The sequence below is a fragment of the Chlorocebus sabaeus genome, chromosome 3, assembly GCF_047675955.1.
Source record: "Chlorocebus sabaeus isolate Y175 chromosome 3, mChlSab1.0.hap1, whole genome shotgun sequence".
Lineage (NCBI taxonomy): Eukaryota > Metazoa > Chordata > Mammalia > Primates > Cercopithecidae > Chlorocebus > Chlorocebus sabaeus.
Window position 1 is genome coordinate 21,278,911 of NC_132906.1, and position 26,004 is coordinate 21,304,914.

The 26,004-nt window shown below is 39.3% G+C and overlaps 1 protein-coding gene and 1 pseudogene across 24 annotated transcripts in view; one reads left to right on the top strand and one right to left on the bottom strand.

The window, feature by feature from the left end:
- The window catches only part of EPSTI1 (epithelial stromal interaction 1), a 315,408-nt gene that overhangs the window by 246,732 nt on the left and 42,672 nt on the right, over window positions 1–26,004 (bottom strand). The gene's annotated exons all lie outside the window — the stretch shown is intronic.
- LOC119620077 (palmitoyltransferase ZDHHC4-like) lies at window positions 67–6,585 on the top strand (annotated as a pseudogene).

Below are 26,004 nucleotides of genomic sequence, written 5' to 3' on the forward strand. Positions count from 1 at the left end.
GGATCACAGAGCCCTTTGGGACTCTGAAAGCAAAAGTGGACCCTCTGTTAACAGACACACACACACACACACACACACACACACACAGTCCTTTGCATTTTGTTTCAGAGAGGGGAAAAAGCCTCCATAGAGGTTAAAAAGTGCTGCTGATTCTAGACTGCATTTCTAATATCTCTTTTGAGCTCTGAAAAATTGACCTAGAAATGTCCTCAGTTTAAATAAGAAGCTCTCTGTTTTTACCTTAAAAATCCAAACCACCACCCCAATTTCCCCTCTCACTTATGCCAAGCATAGAACACTGGAATTATTTCCTAGCCCTTACCCTCAGTGCCTGGCCCGTTCTGCCTACCCTTGATTAATTTCTACCCCTTTGTCCTTTTCTCATGTAATTTGTGGGATTTTTATCTCTTCATTGCACATTCACAGCCACATACCTCATTGAGTACTGACTTATATTGCCCCAGACTTGTGCAGCCTGCTCCCATCTCCCTCCCTCCCTCTGGCTAGCCCTCTGCTTCCCTCTAACATTTTAAGCCCAATGCTAAGATCTGATTCATCAAGTACTTAGGACATGGGCATCAAAGGAAATGCAAAGTATCTGGTAAGAACAAATGGCATCCAGTGTAGGGGGAAAACAAGGAACTAGAAATTAAACAGGTGCCAACATCACTTCAAATAATTACTTAGGTAGAACATGGCATTTGAAAAAGGTCAGAAGCTTGATCTGGGGAAGGAAGAAATAAAAGTGAAGCAATGTACAGAACCCTGAGAAACATAACCCTGAGAAACATTGAGCAGTTGAGACGAGCAGCCTTTCCATTTGTCTTGGATTACTTATCTTGCCCAGAATAGACAAGGAGACTAATGAAGTCACAGGGTCTGGAAGCTGCCCCACTGTCTGGGGCTTTATGAAGTCATCAGTCAAAAGCATAAAAAGAAGAGTGATGCCAGAAGTTTGGATGAGATCTCTGAATATCCTGAGTGCAGACCATAGGAGAAAGCAGTGAAAAAGAAACACTGTGACAAGCAAGGAGGAAACTTCAGACAGAGAAGGAAAGGATAAGGGTGGAGGGATAGCTGTCTCTATAATATTTGGTTTTTTAATTAACCAAATATAAGTAATATCTTAACAATATGGCCTTAGTGGTCGATACATATTTTCTGTGTGTTTGAAATGTTTCTCAAATAAAAAGGGAAAAAAAACCCCACAGACTATGGTGGTGTTTACTAGGGAGACTTGGCAGATCCCATTCCAGATTTCATAGAACAATAGTTTCCAGAATGCCAGTGGGAAGACCAGTGTGGCGCTGGCTACATGAGAATCACCTGTGGTGCTTCCTAGAAATTACTGGACTTAAGCCTTTGACTCTAATTCAGCACGTCTGGAGTGGGATCCGGGAATCTGCATTTCTTAAAAGCACCCCTGGTGATGGTAAGAACTACTACAGTAGTACAGATGGATATTCAATGTGCATAATTCTCTTAAGTCTACATGGTTCTGACTTATGAATAATTCATGTTATATAACACTTTTGGAAATAAAACCTCAGTGTGTCTTAGGAACTGTACAATCTAATAATGCATTCTACATGTACTTTGCAATAGCTTCACAAACCTGAACTTTGCCACCATGAGGTTTACGTAAGTAATCATTCGTACAGGCACGCATGTATTCATGCAGGCAACAAATATTTCCTGAGTCTCTGCCATGTGCTTAGCAATATGGGTTATAGGACAATCTAAAGAAGTATTATTTTGCTTGAGTCAGTTTCACATAACTGGGTATGAGCAAATGACATTCACACACCTACAAGCACTCACAGAGCCTATGTAAGTAAGAGTGAGAGAAAATCTATTGGGATACACAAAACCCATTTAAGAGATCACAAGAACAAGATTTACAAAACAAAACATGAAAGTGAGTAGTAATGCTGGGAGAACTTTGTACTTAATCAAAGTAATCAACCTATTACATAAACTTTAAGGAATTCTTTCCCTTCATTTATCTGGTCTTTAATAATTTAATTTTTAGTTGCACAAGTAATACATAAATACAAGTCAGAAAATAGAATAGAAATTAGATAAAAATATAAAGAAGAAAAGTGAAGGTCCTATTTAACATCTCTGTCAACCTGACTCCTTTCCCCAAAGGACATCATGAATTGTCAAGTATGTATCCTGATTATTTTCTTTTAATTGATAAATATCTATTTAAAATTACATACAAATGAACAGTGATTTACCTTGGGGGAGTGTAATTAGGATAAGGCAGAGAAGGCCGGCTGTTCTCTAAAATGTGTTTCTCTGCTTCCTGGATATATAGCTAGACTACATTTCCCAGCTCCCACACAATTAGATGTGACCTAGGAGCATATATCTGCATTCTGGTCAATGAAATGTGAGTAAATGTATGGGCCAGGCTGAAGTGATCCACATCAATAACCTCTCACAGGATTCTTAATACTCTTTCCTCCTTCTAACTGATGATGGTGGGCTTACAAGGCATTTGCAAAAGATAGTAGAGTCACCTTTTGCCTGAAGCTTTTAATGCCAGGGGGCAAAAGCTAACCCGACTCAAACATCAGCCCCGGATCATTCCACAAGAAAGATATAAACTTCTTGTTCTTTAAGTCACCGAAATTTTGGTGTTTACGTTTTTTAACTACAGCTTTTCCTACCCTAACAGGTTTTTTTCTTTAAGTGGGACACTATATTTTGTTCTGAAAATAGATTTTTGTCATCTAACCACATCTTCGAGATTTTTCCATATTTATAAATATATATCTTATTCCTTTTGGCAGCTGACTGGCATTTTATGATATGGACATAATACATGTAACATTCTTATGGATGGATATTTATGGTTTTTTCCAGTGAGCATCCTGGTATATACATCTTGTTCAAATACATAAATACTTTTCTAGGATATAAACCTAGAAGTAGAATTTTATTCTAATATAGGTTTACATAAATAGATATACAAATTTTTGTTTTTGTTTTTTGAGACAGAGTCTCACACTGTTGCCCAGGCTGGACAGCAGCCTTGACCTCCTGGGTTCAAGTGATCCTCCTACATCAACCTTCCAAATAGTTGGGCTACGGGAGCACACCACCATGCCCAGTTAATATTTTTTTTGGAGGTGGGGTCTTGCTGTGTTGCCCAGGCTGATCACTTCTGGCCTCAAGTGATCCTCCCACCTCAGCCTCCCAAAGTATTGGGATGCCACTGCACTCAGCCTATGTATGATTAAACCATGCTTAATAGTGCCAAGCTGATCTACACAAATTTATATATATTCACCAAAAGTTAACTTAATGAAAGTGCCAATTCAGAACCAAGGATAACCTCCTTTAAGTACTAGTCCTATCCTGTCTTGCACATTCCTATTTATCTCCGTCACCTCCGAGTGTCCCAGTCTCACCCGTCATTCAATATCACTCAATCTCTCAATCCCATGCCCAGTATGTCTGCCACTTAAGCCCCCACACCTCCCTTCCAAACCTTTCCAAGGGGGCAAAAATCTCTATCTTTAACCAAGAGTTAACAACTCAGGATTCTTAACCTCACGTCAGAAAGTCTCCCTCAAATACAAAATGACTATTAGGAAACACCCAGGTAAAAATAAATGTTGGCAAGATCCATTTACAAATGCTAAAATCATTGGGCAAAAGTTTGCAGATAACAGGGTATTAGTATAGTCTTAAAGTATCTCTCCCAAGACATTAATCAACTGCAAAGAGAAAAACAATAACTTAACAGTGGAGACCACCTCACCAAATGATCCAAGTAAATATCACCTGTGATAAGGATACTGACCATCACGTACCCTCTGATGTGATGCACTGAGAAGGACACGGCATCACTTCTGTAATTTTCTTGTTGGAAATTATAACTTCAAGCTATTCATGAGAAAACATCAGACAAACCCAAATTGGGGGACATTCTACAAAGTAATTATCCAGTACCCACTGAAAGTGTTAAGGTCATGAAAGAGAAGGGGAAAAAAATGAGGTACTGTCACATATTGGAGGAAATTAAGGAATCATAATGACTGGATGTTTTATGTGATCCTGAATTGGATCCTGAAATAGAAAAGGAGCACTGGAGGGAAACTGATGGAATGTGAATAAGGTCTGTAGTTTATATTAATAGTATTGTACCAATGTTAATTTTCTGATTTTGATCATTGTACTATGGCTATATAAGATATTAATGTTAGCTAGATGAAGGTTTTACTGGAAACTATTTTTCTACTATTTTTGTACCTTTAAGTTGGAAATTATTTCAACATAAAAAGTTAAAAAAAAAAAAAAAAGAGTCGGCCTCACTTTCCCACATTGTCTGAAACCTGACCACCTCTTGAGAAGAGTACTTCCTCCGACCCCCGGAAATGGAGCTATTTTACTTCTCATATACATATTCCTTGGTGCCTGAAAGTGAAGCAGACATCCTGTTTGCTCCCAATCTACTTCCAGACCATTACTTCCCCCATCACCTGCAAAACATGTTTGCTCCTGTAGTTCCCACAACACAGAATATACCGTCCCTCTTTGCCATTGTCATCCTTCAACCTTCTGGTCAACCATCTCTCAGTTGTTTAAGATTTCAGCCTTTGGTGTACCCAGGAGGCGTGGGCATCACGTAATTTGCAGTTGGTCAAGGCTGGTGCCAGACCCAGCCTCCTGAAGGAACCATGTCCTGCAGCTTTGGGTGCTACTCGCCATGTCAGGCAGACACTGCTGCCCAAGAGGAGCTGCTTTTTGAATTCTCTGTGAATGTTGGAAGGAGGAACACCAGAGCTGCTGGTTGAAAATTATCCAAACAAGAGGAATACCTCCCAGCATGGACTTCCTGGTTCTCTTCCTGTTCTACTGGCTTTGGTGCTAGTTGGTTATGTTGTGACCTGTTTATTGCTAGAAAACCCATGATTTGAAATGCCTGGTCAGGGCAGGAGCACAGATATTTTCCTGCATAATTCCAGAATGTCTTCAGAAAGCCATGTAAAGATTGCTTCATTACCTTTTCCATACATGAAACCATATCTTCATTATCCTTCGCCTGGTCTTGCAAGGGATGGTGAATACCGAATATACCTGGGAAATACTTGGCTACCATCAAAAGCTAGTTCTCCTGTATTACCTTCTTCTGCCCTATCTGCTTCTGATTGTAGACCCGTTTATTTCCACCCTAACTTGTGTAACTGATTCTGGCATTATAACAAAAGCAAATGAATTATTTCTTCAAGTTTATAAATTCAATGAAGTGATGTTTCTAAAGAGGTGAGGTGCTCTACTTATGATTTACAAACACCAGCTCGATCTAAGCACTGACTGCAGTGTGTGCACCATTTTGATCATCATTGGGTTTGGGTGAACAACTGCATCTGGGCTTGGAACACCAGTTATTAATACTTTCTCATCTACCTCTTGATGTTGATGACCTCGGCTGCTGCCACGGCTATTGTGAGCAAAGCGTTTCTGGTCAACTTGGTGATATTGTTGGATTTGCACTAGACTTACACTGATGACCTTGGACACTTTCAGTTTATGGACTTGATTTTTCTTATTCAGTACCTGTTCCGGACCTTTCCAACAATTGTCTTCATGCTGGGGTTGTGGTTGGGGGAGGATGTCATAATGGTCCTGAGCTTCCTCCTGGGTGCTTTGCTCTGTACCTGGTTGCCACCAACCAGACTGTTAATGAGAAGTACACAGGGGACTGGGTCCCATGCCAGCATTGCCCCCTCACAGCCTGGTCCCCATCAGGAAAGCCCTAAATCTACCAGAACATTCACTCCCATGGGCTCTGGAGCAACCTTTGAGAGATCTTTCTACCTGCCATTCCATACTATGAGAGAAAGAAGAAAGAAAAATGGAAGGAGTGTTACTGCCTTTTAAATATAGTATGCATTTATTTATTTTTTAAAAACCGTTCAGCCTTCCTCCTTATCTTGACTACTGTTAACATGGATATCCTATGTGCTCTCCCCAACCACAAGCTGTGTTTCTTGATTTCTTGGTCTCCGGTAGCTCTTCTTCACTCCACCTCAGCCACACTGCCAGGGCCGTACCCTTGTTATTGTTGTCATGGATAAATGTCCTCTCTCCAAACTATCTGATAAATTCCATTCCTGAATACAACTTTATCAGTCCATGTTCTTCTTTCAAGTACTATCAATATAACAACATTCCAGTCTTCTGGGATTTCCAAACCACTGATTCCCCACCTCTTTCTAACCATCAGTTCCCATCTATTTTAATTCTTGTGCAGCTTAGAGCCCACAGTCCAATTTTTAAATCTTTCCCTTACAAATTCCTTTCTCCCTCTTCTCCCTGCTTCCATCATATATGTCTGGAAAAATCTCAAACTTAGATCAAGCCAACCATCTGCTTTCTCTGAGTCTGCACCAGAATAAATAAATAAATAAATAAATAAATAAATAAATAAATAAATAAAACTTGGGAAAAATAACATATCTGGTGTTTTGGGATGGGATGTATGAAGAAGGATGCAGTGGTGATGTAGACTGGCTTCAAATGAAGTCCATTAACTCTAGCTTCATCCTACTGAATTCTACTACTCCATTTCACTCATAAATTCGTTTTTTTTTAAATTTTTTTTTTTTTTTTTTTGAGATGGAGTTTTGCTCCTGTTGCCCAGGCTGGAGCGTAATGGCGTGATCGTGGCTCACTGCAACCTCCGCCTCCTGGGTTCAAGTGATTCTCCTGCCTTAGCTTCCTGAGTAGCTGGGATTACAGGCACCTGCCACCACACCTGGCTAATTTTTCTATTTTTAGTAGAGACAGGGTTTCACCATTTGCTCAGGTTGGTCTCAAACTCCTGACCTCAAGTGATCCACCTGCCTCAGCCTCCCAAAAGTGCTGGGATTACAGGCATGAGCCACCATGCCCAGCCCACTCATTAATTCTTCTCCTGTACCTTTTGTTTGTTCTCAGTTCTCAGCTGACAATCTTCTCATACTTCACTGAGAATAGAGAAATAAGTTTTTCATCTTCTCAACATGAAATCTTTAAGTCTTCCTATATCTGTACCTGTCTTCCTTTAACAAAAATGTAAACAGTGCTTCCTCAATTATAATAGGGGAAGTACTTTCCTTTTAATCATTGACTAATCATTAAGCATTGGTTATGTATACTCAGGAACCTATCCATATATTCTTTCTCAAGTTTATTTCTTCTGTCATCCCCTTGTGTCTAGTCTTTCCCTCGTCTCCTGGATCATTTCTATCAGCATACAAACATGACCCATTTAAGAAAACTTTTGATTCCACAGCCTCATCCAGTTCCTGCCTCATTTCATTGTTCTCACTTTCAAATTATTCAAGAGTTACTGCTAAATGCCAAATCTATTTCCATATCTCCATTTACTCATAAGTCCAATTCAATCAAGCTCCAGCCCCATCATCATACCCAAATCATTCCCGTCAAGATCACAGCCATTGTCACCGGTCCTCCTCTCATTTGACCTTTCAACACCGGTGGAAAATTGACTAATTTCTCCTTTCGGAAACATGTCTGTCCTGTTTTCCATGATACCACACTCTTGAATTGCCCAACCTCTTTAGTATCTACCTGAACTCTACATGATAGAGCGCCTCTGTATTTGGTCCTGGGCCCTCTTCTCAAATCTGCAATTTCATCTTAAGTGACATTTTCATGGCTTTATATTTACATGCTAATAATTCCTAAATTTACGTTTCCCACACATCTGCTCAGTGAGACCAAATTCATGTGTACAACTGCCCATTTGATATCTCCAAGCCATCTCAAACTTAAACTCTTGATATTCTTCTAAATATATAAGCTTAAACTTAACTTAAACTCTTGATTTTTTTCTTCCCAAACCTTGGTTTTCACCTAGTAGCCCCCATCTCAATACATGGCATAACTACACCTCCAATACTTCAAGTCAGAAACTTGGGAGTCATCCTTGATTCTTCCTTCTTCTTCATCCCCAATATCAATATGTCCTATTGAACTTACATACAATATGTAGGTATAGTCATATGTCAGAGATACTGTGAGTTTGCTTCCAGACCACTACAAAAAAGCAAATCAAATATTGCAATAAATTGAGTCACATAAATGTTTTTGTTACACTGTATTGTAGTCTGTTAGGTGTGCAATAGCATTATGTCTTTAAAAATGTACACTTTAATTTAAAAATACTTTATTGTTTAAAAAAATGCTAACATCTGAGCTTTGGGTGAGTTGTAATATTTTTGCTGGTGGAGGCTCTTGTTGATACCTGCTGACTAATCAGGGTGGTAGTTGCTAAAGGCCAGAGTTGCTGTGGCAATTTCTTAAAATAAGACATTGAAGTCTGCCACATCAATTGACTCTTTCATGAAAGATTTGTGTGTAGCATGCAATGCTGTTTGACAGCATTTTACCCACAACAGAACTTCATTCAAAATGTTAGTCAATCTCTTAAACCCTGCCACCACTTTATCAGCTAGGTTTATACAATATTCTAAATTTTAAGTCATTTAGTCAATGTTTACAGCATCTTCATCAGGAGTAGTTCCCATCTCAAGAAATCCTTTTCTTTGCTCATCCATAAAAAGCAACTCCTCATCCATTGATGTTTGATCCTAAGATTGCAACAATTCAGTCACATCTTCAGGCTCCACTTCTAATTCTAGTTCTCTTGCTATTTCCACATCTGCAGTGACTTCCTCCACTGAAGTCTTGAGTCCATCAATGTCATCCATGAGGGCTGGGATCAACCTCTTCCATATTCCTATTAATGTTGATATTTTGACCTCCTCCCATGAATCACAAGTGTTCTTGATGGCATCTGGAATGGTAAATCCTTTCTAGAAGGTTTTCAATTTAGTTTGCCCGGATCCATCAGAAGAATCACCATCTATAGCCTTAAAAAAAATCGATTTCTTAAATAATAAGATGTGAACATCAAATTTCTTCCTTGATCCACAGGCTGCAGAATGGAGACTGCATTAGCAGGCATGAAAACATTAATCTCCTTGTATATCTTCCAAGCATCTCAAATTTAGCATGTCTGTCCTTGAACTTTTGGTATTCTTCTTCCCAAACCTTGGTTCTTGGTTTTGATATTTGGTTTAGAAATACTGCCAAATATCCTAATAGGTATTAGAATAAGGTTTGGGAAGAAAAGTATCGAAAGTTTAAGTTTAGATATGCTAACTTTAAAGGTCTGGGAAATATACAAGGAAATTAATGTTGTTTTCATGGGTGATTAGGTGCATTGTCAACTAGCAGCAATATTTTGAAAGGAACCTTTTCTTCTGAGCAGGTCTTATTAGCGGGCTTAAAATATTCAGTAAACCATGTTGTAAACAGAGGTGCTGCCATCTAGGCTGTTATTCCATTCATAGAGCATACACACAATTTAGCACACTTTTTTAAGGGCCCTAGGATTTTCAGAATGGCAAATGAGCATTGGCTTCAACTTAAAGTCACTATCTGCATTAGCCCTTAACAAAAGTGAGCCTGCCCTTTGAAGTAGGTATTGACGTCTCCTCTCTACCTATGAAAGTCCTAGATGGCATTTTCTTCCACTACAAGGCCATTTCATCTACATTAAAAATCTGTTGTTAGGCTGGATGCAGTGGCTCAACCCCTGTAATCTCAGCACTTTGGGAGGCTGAGGTGGGCAGATCACCTGAGGTCAGGAGTTCAAAACAAGCCTGGCCAATATGGTGAAACCCCATCTCTACTAAAAATACAAGAAATTAGCCGGGCATGGTGGTGGGTGCCTGTAATCCCAGCTACTCGGGAGGCTGAGGCCGGAGAATCACTTGAACCTGGGAGGCAGAGGTGGCAGTGAGCTGAGATGGCGCCATTGCACTCCAGTCTAGGAGACAGAGCAAGACTGTCAAAAAAAAAAAAAAAAAAAAAAAAACCTGTTGTTTAGCATACACATCTTCATCAGTGATCTTAACTAGATCTTCTGGATATCTTGCAGTTTCTACATCAGCACATTCTACTTCCCATTGCACGTTTATATTATGGAGCAGGCTTTTCCTTAAACCTCATGAACCAACCTCTGCTAGTTTCTAACTTTTCTTCTGCAGCTTCCTCATCTCTCTCAGCTTTCATAGAATTAAAGAGTGTTAGGGCCTTGCTCTAGCTTAGGCTTTGACTTAAGAGAATGTTTTGGCTGGTCTGATGTGCTATCCAGACCACTTGAACTTTCTCCATATTAGCAATACAGCTATTTTGCCTACTTATCATTCACATGTTCACTGGAGTAGCAGTTTTAATTTCCTTTGAGAACTTTCTTTTGCATTCACAACTTGGCCAACAAGTGCAAGAGGTCTAGCTTTTGGCCTATCTTGGTTTTCAACACGCCTCCGCACTGAACTTAGTCATTTCTAGCTTTTGATTTAAAATGAGAGATGTGTATTTCCTTTTACTTGAATGCTTAGGGGTCACGGTAGAGTTATTAATCGGCCTAGTTTCAGTATTGTTGTGTCTCAGGTAACAGGAAGATCCCAAAAGGAGGGAGAGAGAGACAGGGGAACAGCCAGTCAGGGGAGCAGTCAGAACACGTGCAACGTTTATTGATTAAATTCACTGTCATTTGTGGGCAGGGTTTGTGGATCCTCAAAACAATTACAATAGTAACAACAAAGATCACTGATCATCGATCACCAAATCAGATGTCATCATAATGAAAAGGTTTGAAACATTGTACAGATTACCAAAATGTGACACTATGACCCAAAGTGGAAAAATGGCACCAATAGGCTTGCTCAACACAGGGTTGCCACAAACTGACAATTTAACAAATGGAGTATCTGTGAGGTGCAATAAAGCAAAGTCCAATAAAACAAGGCATGCCTGTACTTTTCTCTGCACTGACATCACTTAAGCTGAGCCACCACCAACTCTTATCTGGACTACTATAGTAACATCTTTAGTAATTTCTCCATTTCTTTTCTTGCCTTCTCAAATCCATTCACAACATAGCAACCAGAGTAGTCATTTCTTTTTGAAAAATAACAATCTTCTACAGGTTATCCTTGTGGCTTGAAAAAAAATACAGACTCTGTGCCATGGCCTGTGTGGTCCACTTGACCTGCCTAGCTCCTGCCTGCCTTGTCAACTTCGTGATCTCTTTTTTTCACCTCAGCCCAAACACACCAGCTTCCTTTCAGGTTGCTGAGTACCCTATATGCCACTGCCTCAGCCTAGAACTTTCTTTATGGTTCTCAATATGGCTGGTTCCTTCTCATCCTTTTGTCTTCAGTTCAAATGTCATTTTCTTGGAAAGTCAGGTCCTACCTATCACGCTAAGGAGATTTTTCCCTTCCCAGTCCCATTATGCTCAATCACTTACCCTATCTCTAACACTATGTTCCTTCATAGGAATTGTTCGAATCCTACACAGTTATCCTACACAGTTCTTTGTCAGCTTGTCTATTAATTTCCACATTTGCTCATGGAGCCATTTTTGCTTTATTCACAATACATGCCTAGAACCTAGTATAGTGCTTGACACACACTAGGAGCTTATCGGTTTAGAGGATTTTTCTGTTTGGGGTTAAGTGATAGGGTCTCCCCTGAGTCACCCAGCCTGGAGTGCAGTGGTGTGATCATAACTCACTGCAGCCTCAAACTCCTGGCTTAAGTGATCCACCTGCCTCAGCCTCCCAAGTAGCCAGGACTGCAGGCACGTGCTACCACACCTGACTCATGCTTGTTGTTGAATAAATGAAAGCTCCTTTCCTAATATAAAGTATTATCAGTCCATTGACATTTTTGCCACTGTATAATAAAATCTATATTTGTGTTTCCCTAATCATTAGTGAAGCTGAATATTTGGATTCCTATTTTCTTTTAACTGCTTGTTCAAGTAATTTGCCAATTTTTGAGTTATTTTCTTATTATCCTATAAACATTCTTTGTGAAATTAAGCCTTTATACATTTTGTTTGAGGCAAACATTTTTTCCTAGATTATTATTTGCTTAAAATGTTCTTCATTATATCTTCTATGACAGATTTTAAAATTTTTATGTAGTTAAATCTATGGTCTCTCTTTATGGCTTCTGAGCTTTGATTATTGCTTAAAAAGGAGTTTCTACTCCCAAAGTATAAAATCATCCTTCATTACATTTTTATTGTGTTGAATCAATACAAATTGTCAAATTGTCTATTCTTTTGACATTGGTTTGAAAGAAATACTTTCATTCACAGCTAAAGTCCTAAATACTGAATTTTTATATAAACATGGGTCTACTTTTAGATTCTCTATAGCATTCAATGAATTAATTCATAGATTAACTACAATGCCAATAACACTTTGTTATTCCAACCGGCTTTAAAGTTTTTAGTCTTTTATCTCAAAGTAATTCCAGTTTTTGTTTTAATTTTCCCCCATAGTCATTTTTAAAGAAAGTTTAAATTTTTTAATTAAAAAATTAGTGGGGCCCAGTGGTGCACACCCAGAGTCCTCCTACTTGGGAGGCTGAGGTGGGAGGATTGCTCAAGTCCAGGAGGTCAAGGCTATAGCAAACCATGGTCATGCCACTGTACTCTAGCCTGGGTGACAGAGAAAGACACTGGGGGGAAAAAAAAGAACAGAAAAAAATTTTTTAAGTAAAAAGACTTCATAATTTCATATTCCTTAATTTCTAATTTTAACTACATTTTTCTCAGGAACTGTGGCTTTCTAGGATTTGGGGGTTTTTTGGAGGTTACCAAGAGTCTTTGAGGCCTTGAACGAGGCCAATTTTGTGGTAGATTTTAGTCAGTCTTTTTAAAGTCAGTGTTGATGAAGAATATTTGTTTTCATAGATTGGGTATAACATTTTATGTCTATACAATTATGCTTCGCATTGTTATTCAAATCCTCCTTCCCTTACAGAGTTTTTTGGTTCACTTGGTCTGTTAATTTCTATGGAGAATTAGTTAAATAAAAGGAAAATTTGGCAAATCCATAGTCTATATTCGAGACAAATAGTTTTTGTCATATGTATTTCAAATCTATTTTGATAAAGATTTGTGACTTGCATTTTCCTTTGGATTATATATTTTATCTGCATAAAATATCTTTTATCATGTTGAATGTTTTTCACCTTGAATTCAATTTGTCTCATACTAACATTGCTTCTTTTGTTAGCATTTAGGTGTATAACTTTGTTTTCAACTCTTGATTTATAGATATCCTTTGTAAACAAATATAGCTAGATTTGTATTTTTTTAGGCAATCCAAGAGCTTTTTTTCTAATAAGATAATTTAGCCTGTGTACCTTTTTTGTGAATGCTGACTTGTTGGACTTAATATTTTGCTTTTTTGTTACTTTTTATTGAAAAATTCCACCTTCTTTCCTGCCTTTTACTGTAAAGGCAGAAATTGATGATCACATTTTTATTTGTTGCATTATACTTATATGTTTTTGTGTTGTTATCCTAATTTGTACATATAATTAGCACATAATTAAACATAATAAGAACATTTATTTTTCTATGAATCTCTGGAATTGATATCAATATCCAACATTCACTCATGCAACAAAGGAAAAAAATTTATTGTAGTTCATATCCCTGTCTCTTCCTTGTGCCTCTTCTAGTGCTAAAATCCTCCATGATTTTAATTAGATCCTATTGATTCTTATTTAAACAGAAAAACAAGCATATATTTGACCATAAATGTAACTGTCTTCTTTGTTCACAATTGTTCTGGTATCTAGGCCTTCCTCTTTCTTGGATTTATTATTTGTTCAACTAGAGTTCATTTTCATGTAATTTTTAAAATAAGCCTCTTAGAGCTCACATAGAAGTGATGAAGTTGGCTATGCAGATGGCTTGTCTCCAGGATGGGGACCACATATTTCCCCAGGTATGGCATGTTTACCAGGAGCACTTTCTGGGCCCCAGGGCCTTCTTAGTGAATCTTATGCATCAGGAAGAGGTTCTCAGGCTCTATCATTGGGGGTAAAGACTGAAGTTGGCTGCTCACTTTCCCTTACTTTTTCCTCTGCTGTCCTTGATGGAGTCATACTGTATTCAGCATCTCTTTCCAAACACTATCCTAGATCTCTTATGTGCCTTGTATCAATTAATCTTCTTCTGAGTTAGCAGCTATTGTTACCCCCTACCCCAGGCTATATGTGAGGAAATGAGGCCCCAAGAGGTTAAATAATGTTCTATTAATGAGGAAAAATGTTGTAATTTAAACTCAGGCAGTCTAACCCCCAGATACCCTGCCCTCCCAAAAGGAAAACATGGATGGTACTAGGTTCCAGTGATAAGAAAACCAAGTGAAACTATTTTGTAAAAAAGGAACTAGTCAACTTTTATTTTTTACCAATTATTAATTGCATACAGAGAAAGACAAAAACTGGCCTGGCCAACCTACAGAATGGGAGAAAATTGTTGCAATCTATCCACCTGACAAAGGGCTAATAACCAGCATCTACAAAGAATTTAAACAAATTTACAAGAAAAAAACAACCCCATCAAAAAGTGGGCAAAGCATACGAACAGACACTTCTCAAAAGAAGACATTTATGCAGCCAACAAACAATGAGCAGCCAACAAACAAACAATGAGCTTTTATGAATAAAAGCTCACTATCATTGGTCATTAGAGAAATGCAAATCAAAATCACAACGAGATACCATCTCATGCCAGTTAGAATGGCGATCATTAAAAAGTCAGGAAAAAACAGTCACTGGAGAGGATGTGGAGAAACAGGAACACTTTTACACTGTTGGTGGGAGTGTAAGTTAGTTCAACCATTGTAGAAGACAGTGGTTGATCCTCAAGGATCTAGAAACAGAAATATCATTTGACCCAGCAATCCCATTACTGGGTATATACCCAAAGGATTATAAATCATTCTACTATAAAGACACGTGCACACATATATTTATTGCAGCATTGTTCACAATAGCAAAGACTTGGAACCAACCCAAATGCCCATCAATGTTGGGCTGGATAAAGAAAATGTGGCATATATATACCATGGAATACTATGCAGACATAAAAAAAAGGATGAGTTCATGTCCTTTGCAGAGACATGAATAAAGCCAGAAACCATCATTCTCAGAAAACTAACACAGGAACAGAAAACCAAACACCGCATGTTCTCATTCATAAGTGGGAGTTGAACAATGAGAACACATGGACACAGGGAGGGGAATATCACACACCATGGCCTGTAATGGGGTGGGGGGCTAGGGGAGGGACAGCATTAGGAGAAATACCTAATGTAGATGACGGGTTGATGGGTGCAGCAAACCACCATGGCACGTGTATACCTATGTAACAAACCTGCACATTCTTCACATGTATCTCAGAAATTAAAGTATAATTAAAAATAAAAATAAAAAATAAAAAACTGGTCTGGCACTCACAGCTAGGCCTTGGTGTTCTCCTGTTGAAAGTAACCAATGTCACATAATGTCAACATCAGAAGAGGTCACTGTGACTATAATAGCTTGTAACAAAAACAAGATCACTCTATAACATGTCTGAACACAGAAAAATACATGGACCTTGTATAAACTACAAGAGTGACCAAACATCCCAAAATTATGGCTAATATGAGTGATTGCTGCTTTTTTATCAATTACAGCATGAGTCTCACTCTGGTCTTCCTTCCTTCTAGATGGGATTGATTAAGATACCTCATCATAGACCTACCCCTGCTTCCTGATAACATTCAATACAGAGCAAAGCTCTGCTTCCTTAAACCTTCCCCTAAATCACCTATGTATTAGTCCATTCTCACACTGCTAATAAAGACATACCTGAGACTGGGTAACTTATAAAGAAAAAGAGGTTTAATTGACTCACAGTTCCACATGGCTGGGGAGGCCTTACAATCATGGCGGAAAGTGAAGGAGGAGCAAAGACACATCTTACATGGCAGCAGGCAAGAAAGAGTGGGTGCAGGGGAACTGCCCTTTATAAAACCACCAGATCTCATAAGACGTATTCAGTATCACAAGAATAGCAATGGCAAAGATCCACTCCCATGATTCAATTACCTCCGACCAGGTCCCTCCCACAACACATGGGAATTATGGGAGCTACAACTCAAGATGAGATTTGGGTGGGGACACAGCCAAACCACATCAACATGACACAGACTCAAATGCTGTAAGTCTTTTCTGACATCTAAAATGGCCCATGGTTTGCCATGGTGTGTCTAAGGAGTCTGGAATTCATTTTATAGGCTGCAGGAATAGGAGATAATCAAATCTGTTTGATCAGTAGAGTGACATGAACAAAGCTGTGTTTTAGAAAACTAAACTTGACAAAACATGTAAGACAATGAAGAAACTGGTTGCAAAGATAGTAACAAAGTCATTGCAGTAGTTCGGGGGAGACAAGGAATCACAAAAGACACAGGCCATGATTCAAGTGGCCTGTGATAATACTCACATCAGGGCAGTGGCAGTGGGAATGAAAATGAGGTAACATACACTAGGATATCTGCAGGGAGAATTGATAGTGGGTAGAGATTTTGACATGGTTTTAACCATCAACGTAATTTTACATTCAATAGGTAGGAATTCCTCTGACCAGATTTTTCATAAGCTGTTCAGTCTTATTCTGAACAAAATAGATATGAGATTTTTGTATCTATAAGTTCACTTTATTAGCATAAGATGGAAAGTTATGAATAGGATGACTTTCTATTCACCTTACCTGGATTATAAAATTCAAGGTTGGATTTAAGCCTACCATATGGATAAGGGATCAACTGAGCCCTTAAGTGTCTTTCAGAAGCTCCCATGAAGGGCATTAGAAGTTTTGTGAGCATATTGGAAAGCAAACTTGGTGCCTATGTGTGCATATTCAGCAGACTTGCCTGGATTCTCAGCTCCAGGAGACTAAAAAAGATGAAGATGTGCCCCATAGGAACTAATCATACTATTATTCACATGAAAGTAAAAAAGATACACGGTTTCAATGGCAAAAATGAAGAAAACTTCCCAACATTATAATCGACAAGCTGAGCTCAAGGTGGTGCAAGGCAATTTAGAAACAGGAAGGCCCTATTTTGGAATGGGCTTGGTTCCAAGAGCTTTTCCAACTGAAATTTTTAGAACTGAGCCCCTTCTCCCCTAGAAATAATCCTGGAAATTGTACCTAGGAATCGAGTGCAACCAGGAGAGGTCACAAAAGCCCATCTATCCTACAGTAAGTTTAATTATGGTACTAATCCATGTTGGGCCTGGGAAGAGAAGGTCATTCATATATGCTGATCACAGAAAAAGCAGACACATTTCCTCAGCTTTACTTTTGCCTATTCTAGCAAAATCTAGATCTTGGCAGGAAGAAATAGAAGTCAACTGACCAAGTCTTTCTCTCTGAGCTGTCTGTCCTAGCCTCTCCAATAGTCCTCTCCACAGGTAGCCTGTGTTTCTACAGTGCTCACCACCCCTACACCCTACTCAGATATTCCTGACCTTCAAAGCACATATTATGCCTCTCAATTACCTATTTTCCCTAACCTCCAAAAATCTCAAGACCTAGATTTAGTTGCATCACTTACTGTCTCTGTGACTTTGGGAAATTTTAATTATCCAAGCCTCCACCTATAAAATGGAGATGATACATCTCTAATAGGGTTAATCTGAAAATTAAATAAAAAAAAGCCTATATGAAATGTGCCAAATATTGAGCCTGACATTCCACAGGTTCAAAATTACTTAGCAGGTGTTTTTCAAGCTTTTAAAATAATCTTTCTTCTTTAAAAGTAAACTAAAAAAAAAAACACAAGAAGCAAAGAACAAAGTCATCCACAAGCACAAGCAGTTGTAAGTTTGACATGTCCTTCTAGGTCCTGTGTGTATACAGAAACAATATCCAATTTTATAGGATTGAGATCTTATCCTATGTATCATGCTTTTTCATACCATGAATATTTACCAATTGAAAATCCCAAAGTTATATAAGTATTTTGATAACCAAAAATACACTACACAAACTCGATCTGTTAGAAAAAAGAATGTAGGTGGAGCTTCCAAGATGGCTGAATAGGAAGAGCTCCAGTCTACAGCTCCCAGCGTGAGTGATGCAGAAAACAGGTGATTTCTGCAATTCCAACTGAAGTACCAGCTTCATCTCACTGGGGCTTGTCAGACAGTGGGTGCAGGACAGTGGGTGCAGCCCACGGACCATGAGCCGAAGCAGGGCGAGGCATCAACTCACCCAGGAAGCGCGAGGGGTCAGGGAATTCCCTTTCCCAGCCAAGGGAAGCCGTGACAGACAGCACCTGGAAAATCAGGTCACTCCCCCCCAATACTGCGCTTTTCCAATGGTCTTAGTAAATGGCACACCAGGAGATTCTATCCCACACCTGGTCAGAGGGTCCCACGCCCACGGAGTCTTGCTCACTGCTAGCACAGCAGTTTGAGATCGAACTGCAAGGCTGCAGCAAGGCTGGGCGGGGAGGGAGGGGGGGCCACCATTACTGAAGCTTCTGCAGGTAAACAAAGCAGCCGGGAATCTCGAACTAGGTGGAGCCCACCACATCTCAAGGAGGCCTGCCTGCCTCTGTAGACTCCACCTCTGGGGGCAGCAGAAATACAAACTACCATCAGAGAATACTATAAACACCTCTACGCAAATAAACTAGAAAACCTAGAAGAAATGGATAATTTCCTGGACACTTACACTCTCCCAAGACTAAACCAGGAAGAAGTTGATTCCCTGAATAGACCAACAGCAGGCTCTGAAATTGAGGCAATAATTAATAGCCTACCAACCAAAAAAAGTCCAGGACCAGACAGATTCAAAGTCGAATTCTACCAGAAGTACAAGGAGGAGTTGGTACCATTCCTTCTGAAAGTATTCCAATCGATAGAAAAAGAGGGAATCCTCCCTAATTCATTTTATGAGGCCAACATCATCCTGATACCAAAGCCTGACAGAGATACAACAAAAAAGGAGAATTTTAGATCAATATCCCTGATGAACGTTATGCAAAAATCCTCAATAAAATACTGAGAAACTGAATCCAGCAGCACATCAAAAAGTTTATCCACCATGATCAAGTGGGCTTCATCCCTGGGATGCAAGGCTGGTTCAACATACACAAATCAATAAACGTAATCCAGCATATAAACAGAACCAAAGACAAAAACCACATGATTATCTCAATAGATGCAGAAAAGGCCTTTGACAAAATTCAACAGCCCTTCATGCTAAAAACTCTCAATAAATTACGTATCGATGGGACGTATCTCAAAATAATAAGAGCTATTTATGACAAACCCACAGCCAATATCATACTAAATGGGCAAAAACGGGAAGCATTCCCTTTGAAAACTGGCACAAGACAGGGATGCCCGCTCTCACCACTCCTATTCAACATAGTGTTGGAAGTTCTGGCTAGGGCAATCAGGTAGGAGAAAGAAATAAAAGGTATTCAATTAGAAAAAGAGAAAGTCAAATTGCCCCTGTTTGCAGATGATATGATTGTATATTTAGAAAACTCCATCATCTCAGCCCAAAATCTCCTTAAGCTGATAAGCAACTTCAGCAAAGCCTCAGGATACAAAATCAATATGCAAAAATCACAAGTATTCCTATACACCAATAACAGACAAACAGAGAGCCAAATCATGAATGAACTCCCATTCACAATAACTTCAAAGAGAATAAAACACCTAGGAATCCAACTTACAAGGGATGTGAAGGACCTCTTCAAAGAGAACTACAAACCACTGCTCAACAAAATAAAAGAGGATACAAACAAATGGAAGAACATTACATGCTCATGGATAGGAAGAATCAATATCGTGAAAATGGCCATACTGCCCAAGGTTATTTATAGATTCAATACCATCCCTATCAAGATACCAATGACTTTCTTCACAGAATTGGAAAAAACTACTTTAAAGTTCATATGGAACCAAAAAAGAGCCTTCATTGCCAAGACAATCCTAAGCCAAAAGAACAAAGCTGGAGGCATCATGCTACCTGACTTCAAACTATACTACAAGGGTACAGTAACCAAAACAGCATGGTACTGGTACCAAAATAGACATATAGACCAATGGAACAGAACAGAGCCCTCAGAAATAATACCACACATCTACAACCATCTGATCTTTGACAAACCTGACAAAAACAAGAAATGGGGAAAGGATTCCCTATTTAATAAATGGTGCTGGGAAAACTGGCTAGCCATATGTAGAAAGCTGAAACTGGATCTCTTCCTTGCACCTTATACCAATTTAATTCAAAATGGATTAAAGACTTCAATGTCAGACCCAAAACCATAAAAACCCTAGAAGAAAACCTAGGCAATACCACTCAGGACATAGGCATGGGCAAGGACTTCATGTCTAAAACACCAAAAGCAACAGCAACAAAAGCCAAAATTGAGAAATGGGATCTCATTAAACTAAAGAGCTTCTGCACAGCAAAAGAAAACTACCATCAGAGTCAACAGGCAACCTACAGAATGAGAGAAAATTTTTGCAATCTACCCATCTGACAAAGGGCTAATATCCAGAATCTACAAAGAACTTAAACAAATTTATAAGAAAAAATGAAACAACCCCAACAAAAAGTAGGCAAAATATATGAACAGATACTTCTCAAAAGAAGACATTTATACAGCCAAAGACACATGAAAAAATGCTCACCATCACTAACCATCAGAGAAATGCAAATCAAAACCACAATGAGATACCATCTCACACCAGTTAGAATGGCAATCATTAAAAAATCAGGAAACAACAGGTGCTGGAGAGGATGTGGAGAAATAGGAACACTTTTACACTGTTGGTGGGACTGTAAACTAGTTTAACCATTGTGAAGGACAGTGTGGCGATTCCTCAAGGATCTAGAACTACAAATACCATTTGACCCAGACATCCCATTACTGGGTATATACCCAAAGGATTATAAATCAGGCTGCTACAAAGACACGTGCACATGTATGTTTATTGTGGCACTATTCACAATAGCAAAGACTTGGAACCAACCCAAATGTCCATCAGTGACAGACTGGATTAAGAAAATGTGGCACATATACACCATGGAATACTATGCAGCCATAAAAAAGGATGTGTTCACGTCCTTTGTAGGGACATGGATGAAACCATCATTCTGAGCAAACCATCATTCTGAGCAAACTATCGCAAGGACAGAAAACCAAACACTGCATGTTCTCACTCATAGGTGGGAGTTGAACAATGAGAACACTTGGACACAGGGTGGGAAACACCACACACCAGTGCCTGTTGAGGGGTGGGTGTGGGGGGAGGGATAGCATTAGGAGATATACCTAATGTAAATGACGAGTTAATGGGTGCAGCACACCAACATGGCACATGTATACATATGTAACAAACCTGCACATTGTGCACATGTACCCTAGAACTTAAAGTATAATAATAATAATAAAGAAAAAAGAATGTAATCACACCTTTCTTGAGACAAAAGTTTCATAGAAGACAAAAATGGACACAAGCCTCTAGATAAATGTATTGGTAGCGTTCTGATGAAAATACAGCATTCCCTTAACGCTCAATTTAAAATGAAACATAAAGCAACAGAGTATATTAAGCATAATGTTTCTAGGAAAATTATCAGATCTACATTAAAATATTAGCAAGAAGGTACGTTTCTATTTAATTACTTAATGTATTCCTGTAATACGACCAAAAGAGATACAGCTACCTCAATGGCTAGCATCAAAACGTAAATATGAACACATCTGCATGCGTCCCTCCCTTTTTATTTCGTTGTACCCCTCTGCTGCCAACTTAAAGAACAAGCCCTGACCTACACTGCTCAGAAGTGGTTTAACAATTCCATGTCCAACATGTATCTTTTTTAATCAATTATAACAAAAAAAAAAATGTACAAATTGGCTAATTCACTAGCTCCACTTTTTATCATACGTTGTTAACTCAGGACATCTATAAAGCTTAGACATTGCAAAATAATTAACTTGGTTCACAATAAACACAGGCACTTTACTAAAAATGCACATATAGACCTATGGTTATAATCCAAGACAGTCTTCTATATATGGAGATACTAGCAAAAGCCCTTTCTTTCACCCTCTTCCACCATTCTAGTGACTAAGTACAGAACGACATCTAGCTCCAAGACGCAGGTTAACAAAGGTCACTCCCAGAACACAGGACTTCCTAAAAACTAACAAAAGGACATTTGAAAAGGAATTATTTTACTACCTCTACTTTTAACAAACTTTTAGCATTAGGACTTGTTTATCCTTTGATACACACCAATATTAATTAAAATGCACATGTATAACAATGGTTAGATAATCTGAACTAATCTAACTCAGCCTCTCTCAGCATACTTGCTCCTCCCCGCACCTGCCACCATCCAATGAACAGTCAGCACACTCTCCAAAATACCAAGCTCAATGACACTGTTCCCAAATGCAACCACTCCTGTGAAATAACAACAACAAAAAATACCTAATGGGTGTTACTTTTGTCTTCTACTTTTAATGTGTTGTGCCTTTTTAAACATCTCGAATGACTAGCTATTTTAAATAGGACTTTAGTTTTCCACTGTAGAGACTAGATATGAAATAAGAACCCATTTGTCCAGTATGTACACAATACATAAAGTTAAATGACATATACATATCATGCAGGGCGATGGATTAGCTGAAATTTTCTAGTATGTACTAGCAAAGCAAAACACCTTTTGCAACTTCTTCCCTCCCACCTCCCTCAACCCAACAAACAAGAACTGAGAGTAGTATCCTGTTCACAGAGGTGGTTTAACAATTCCACTTCTGAAGACAATATTTCCCATTTGTTTTTAAAAGCTATTTACAAAAAGCATTATTCTAGTAGTCCTACTTTTAAACATACCACGCACTTCTAAGTATACAGAAAGACTAGATATTTCATATAAGAATTATCCAATATGTACACGGCACTGTTGAATAAAATTGTACACACATAACAATGATTAGAATCTCAGGCATCTTCTAAATATGACCATTTGGGCCTTGAACCATTCCCTCCTTACTTCCTTCCCTCTGTCTTCAATGCTGTTGACAAGTATAGACCATGTATAATGCTTCGAGATGGTTGAACAAATTCATATCCAGAAGTGACTTACAGAAGACAAGCTTTCCTATGAATCTCAAAACAAAGTATATGGAATGTACTGGTTTTACCAGGTACTTTCTCATGTACTGGCACCTCTTTAGATGTTGCAAAATTAGGACTCATTTGTCCATTATATACCCTATACACATAGCAAAACTAAATGCACTAAACATACAGAAAATGGTGCTGAAAATATCCAAATATAAACACTAGCATTTTACCTTTTGCAATTCCTTCCTTCCCACCTGCCCTAAAACACTGTACAAGTATGGATAGTAGTATACTGCTCAGAGATGATTTATCAATTCATTTACAAAAGAAGGTATTTCCTATCCATCGTAGCAAAAATATATTTTAAAAGCAATGTTTTACTACTTCTACATTTAACATTTAACTGGCACTTCTAAACATCTAGATAGCCTAAATATTTTAGATAAGGGGTTAATTTGTCTCCTACATATACAGTAGTTTTTAATAAACTGCACACATATAAGGATAGTTATCGTTTGAAAATGCTTTCAAACTGTGAACATTCTGGACTAGAACTCTTTCCTTCCCCATCAACTCAATAATGCTCAAATTTTCCGAAGACAGTATTTCCTAGGAATTGTAAAACAAAATTTATATAATATATTAGTCTACAAACTCTACTTTTGTCATACACAGGCAACCTCTTCAACATCTAGAAGGACTGGATGTTATAAATTAGGACTCGGTTGTACTTTATATCAGGGGTTCCGAACCCCCGGACCAGATGGGTACTGGTCTGTGGCCTGTTAGGAACTGGGCCCGCAGCAGGAGTGAGTGGGCAGTACCACCCGAGCACCACCTCCTGTCAGAACAGCAGCGGTATTAGAATCTCATAGGAGCAGAAACCCTTTGTGAACTGCGCATGTGAAGGATCTGGGTTACATCTCCTTATGAGAATCCAACGAATGCCTGATGATCTGAGGTGGAACAGTTTCATCCCAAAACCATCCCCCTTTCCCCATTCATGGAAAAATTGCCTTCCACAAAGCCAGTTCCCTGGGCCAAAAAGGTTGGGGACCACTGCTTTATATACACTGTAAACACAGATAAGTAAAACAACACTCACAGACATAAGGGACAATGGTTACTCTTGCCTCACTATGGGCACATGGGCACCGAGCTCTTTCCACCTCCGCCTCTTCCCTCCTCCCCTGAAACACAACGTTGTATTACTGAAGAGGTGGTTTGGCCAGTCCCCACTAAAAACATTTCATATGAATGTCGACAAAAAGATATTCACAAAATGTGTTATTTTACTACCTGTACTTTTAACACATATCAGGCACTTCAGAACATCCGGAAGAAAACCCAGACATTTCCAAACAAAAGTAAAAAAAAAGTACTTAATATTGTCAACCGTGTATACAGTAGTGAGGAATAAAATACACACACAAAGCGATGGTTAAAATATGAAAATGTCTCCTAAATATGATCATTCTGGCATGGAGCCTTCTCCTCCTCCTCCTCAGGTCTTCCACCCCAAGTCCTCTTACCCACTGAACAAATGTGGACATGTCATCCTGATGTCATTTGCAGAGGTGGTCTCACAAATTCATTTCAAAAAGTCATTCCAGATGACATTTTCTATGATTTTTTTAAGAAGTGAGCATTTGCAAGATGTGTGATTTTATGACTCTTTTATCATAATTTAGCAAAACCTCTTTACATCTAGAAGGGCTAGATGTAGCAAGCGTTCTTTTAAAAGTTTGGGGAGGTCAGTTGAGAGTTTTTCCTATTACATACACAGGTCTTCTACACACGGCCAGTACATCTTTCCAAAGACCAGTGGGCCCTTCCAGTTGCCCAAATGTGGCTTATGATCCTACCGTTTCTCTTCTGATATGAAGGTACAGTAGACGGGAGATCAACCCCGCCTAGTGGATTCTAGCAATTTCATCCGTCAGGGCTCTGCTCACCTTCTGGACCACTAAGGCCTTGCTTGGTCCATTGTCATCAAGAATGAGGCAGGCCTCACCCAACTGGGACAGAGTGGTCACCCCAGGCCTCAGTCCTGCAGGGTTCTAGGCCTATAGAGGTGGCGAAGTCGGGTCCATCTGCAGACCTGCCTTCCAGGCCTCACCCCACAGTGCTCTCCACGGTGTTCCCACAGCTGCCAGGCTTCCCACCCCACACACCAGTGCCACCCAAAGGGGCTGCATCCTGAAGGCTTCATCTAGGCCAGGCAGGGTTAGGCCAGGAGGCCCAGCAGCCAGCTGGGTCTGGGCTGACCAGAGGCGGCTGCCTGATGGTCAGAGAGGTGGAGTGGAGAGAGGGGTCCTTCTCTGCATCAAGGCCTGGGCCCTGCTGGTGCACAGCCATGGCAAGGGCTCCAGGTGCCTGCAGGGCAGAGGTTCGCTTGTCCTTGGACCCCAGCTTTCCTGGGAGGGCCATGGAGGAAGTGGCCATGATCCGACTGTCACCAAGCTCTCTGCAGGAACTCCAGAGTGGCTTCATTTTTTTTTTTTTTTTTCGGCGAGACAAGGTCTCGCTGTGTTGTTCAGGCTGGAGTGCAGTGGCGTGATCATAGCTCACTGTAACCTCAAATTCCTGGCCTCAAGCGATCCTCCCACCTCAGCTTCCCAAGAAGATGGGACTACAGGCATGCATCACCACCCCTGGCAAATTTTTGTATTTTTTGTAGAGATGAAGTCTCCCTACGTTGCCCAAGCTGGTCTCGAACTCCTGACCTCAGGTAATCCACCCATGTTGGCCTTCCAAAGTGTTGGGATTACAGGCATGAGCCACAGCACTCAGCCTCAGAGCAGCTTCTTATTACTTTATTTGATTAAAAGAACAAAGCACTTTGTAGTTTAAAACCATATGAATATATAATCTGTTACGTTTAATGTGTAAACAAAAAATAAAATCCCAAGCGCCCCCAACAGACTGAAT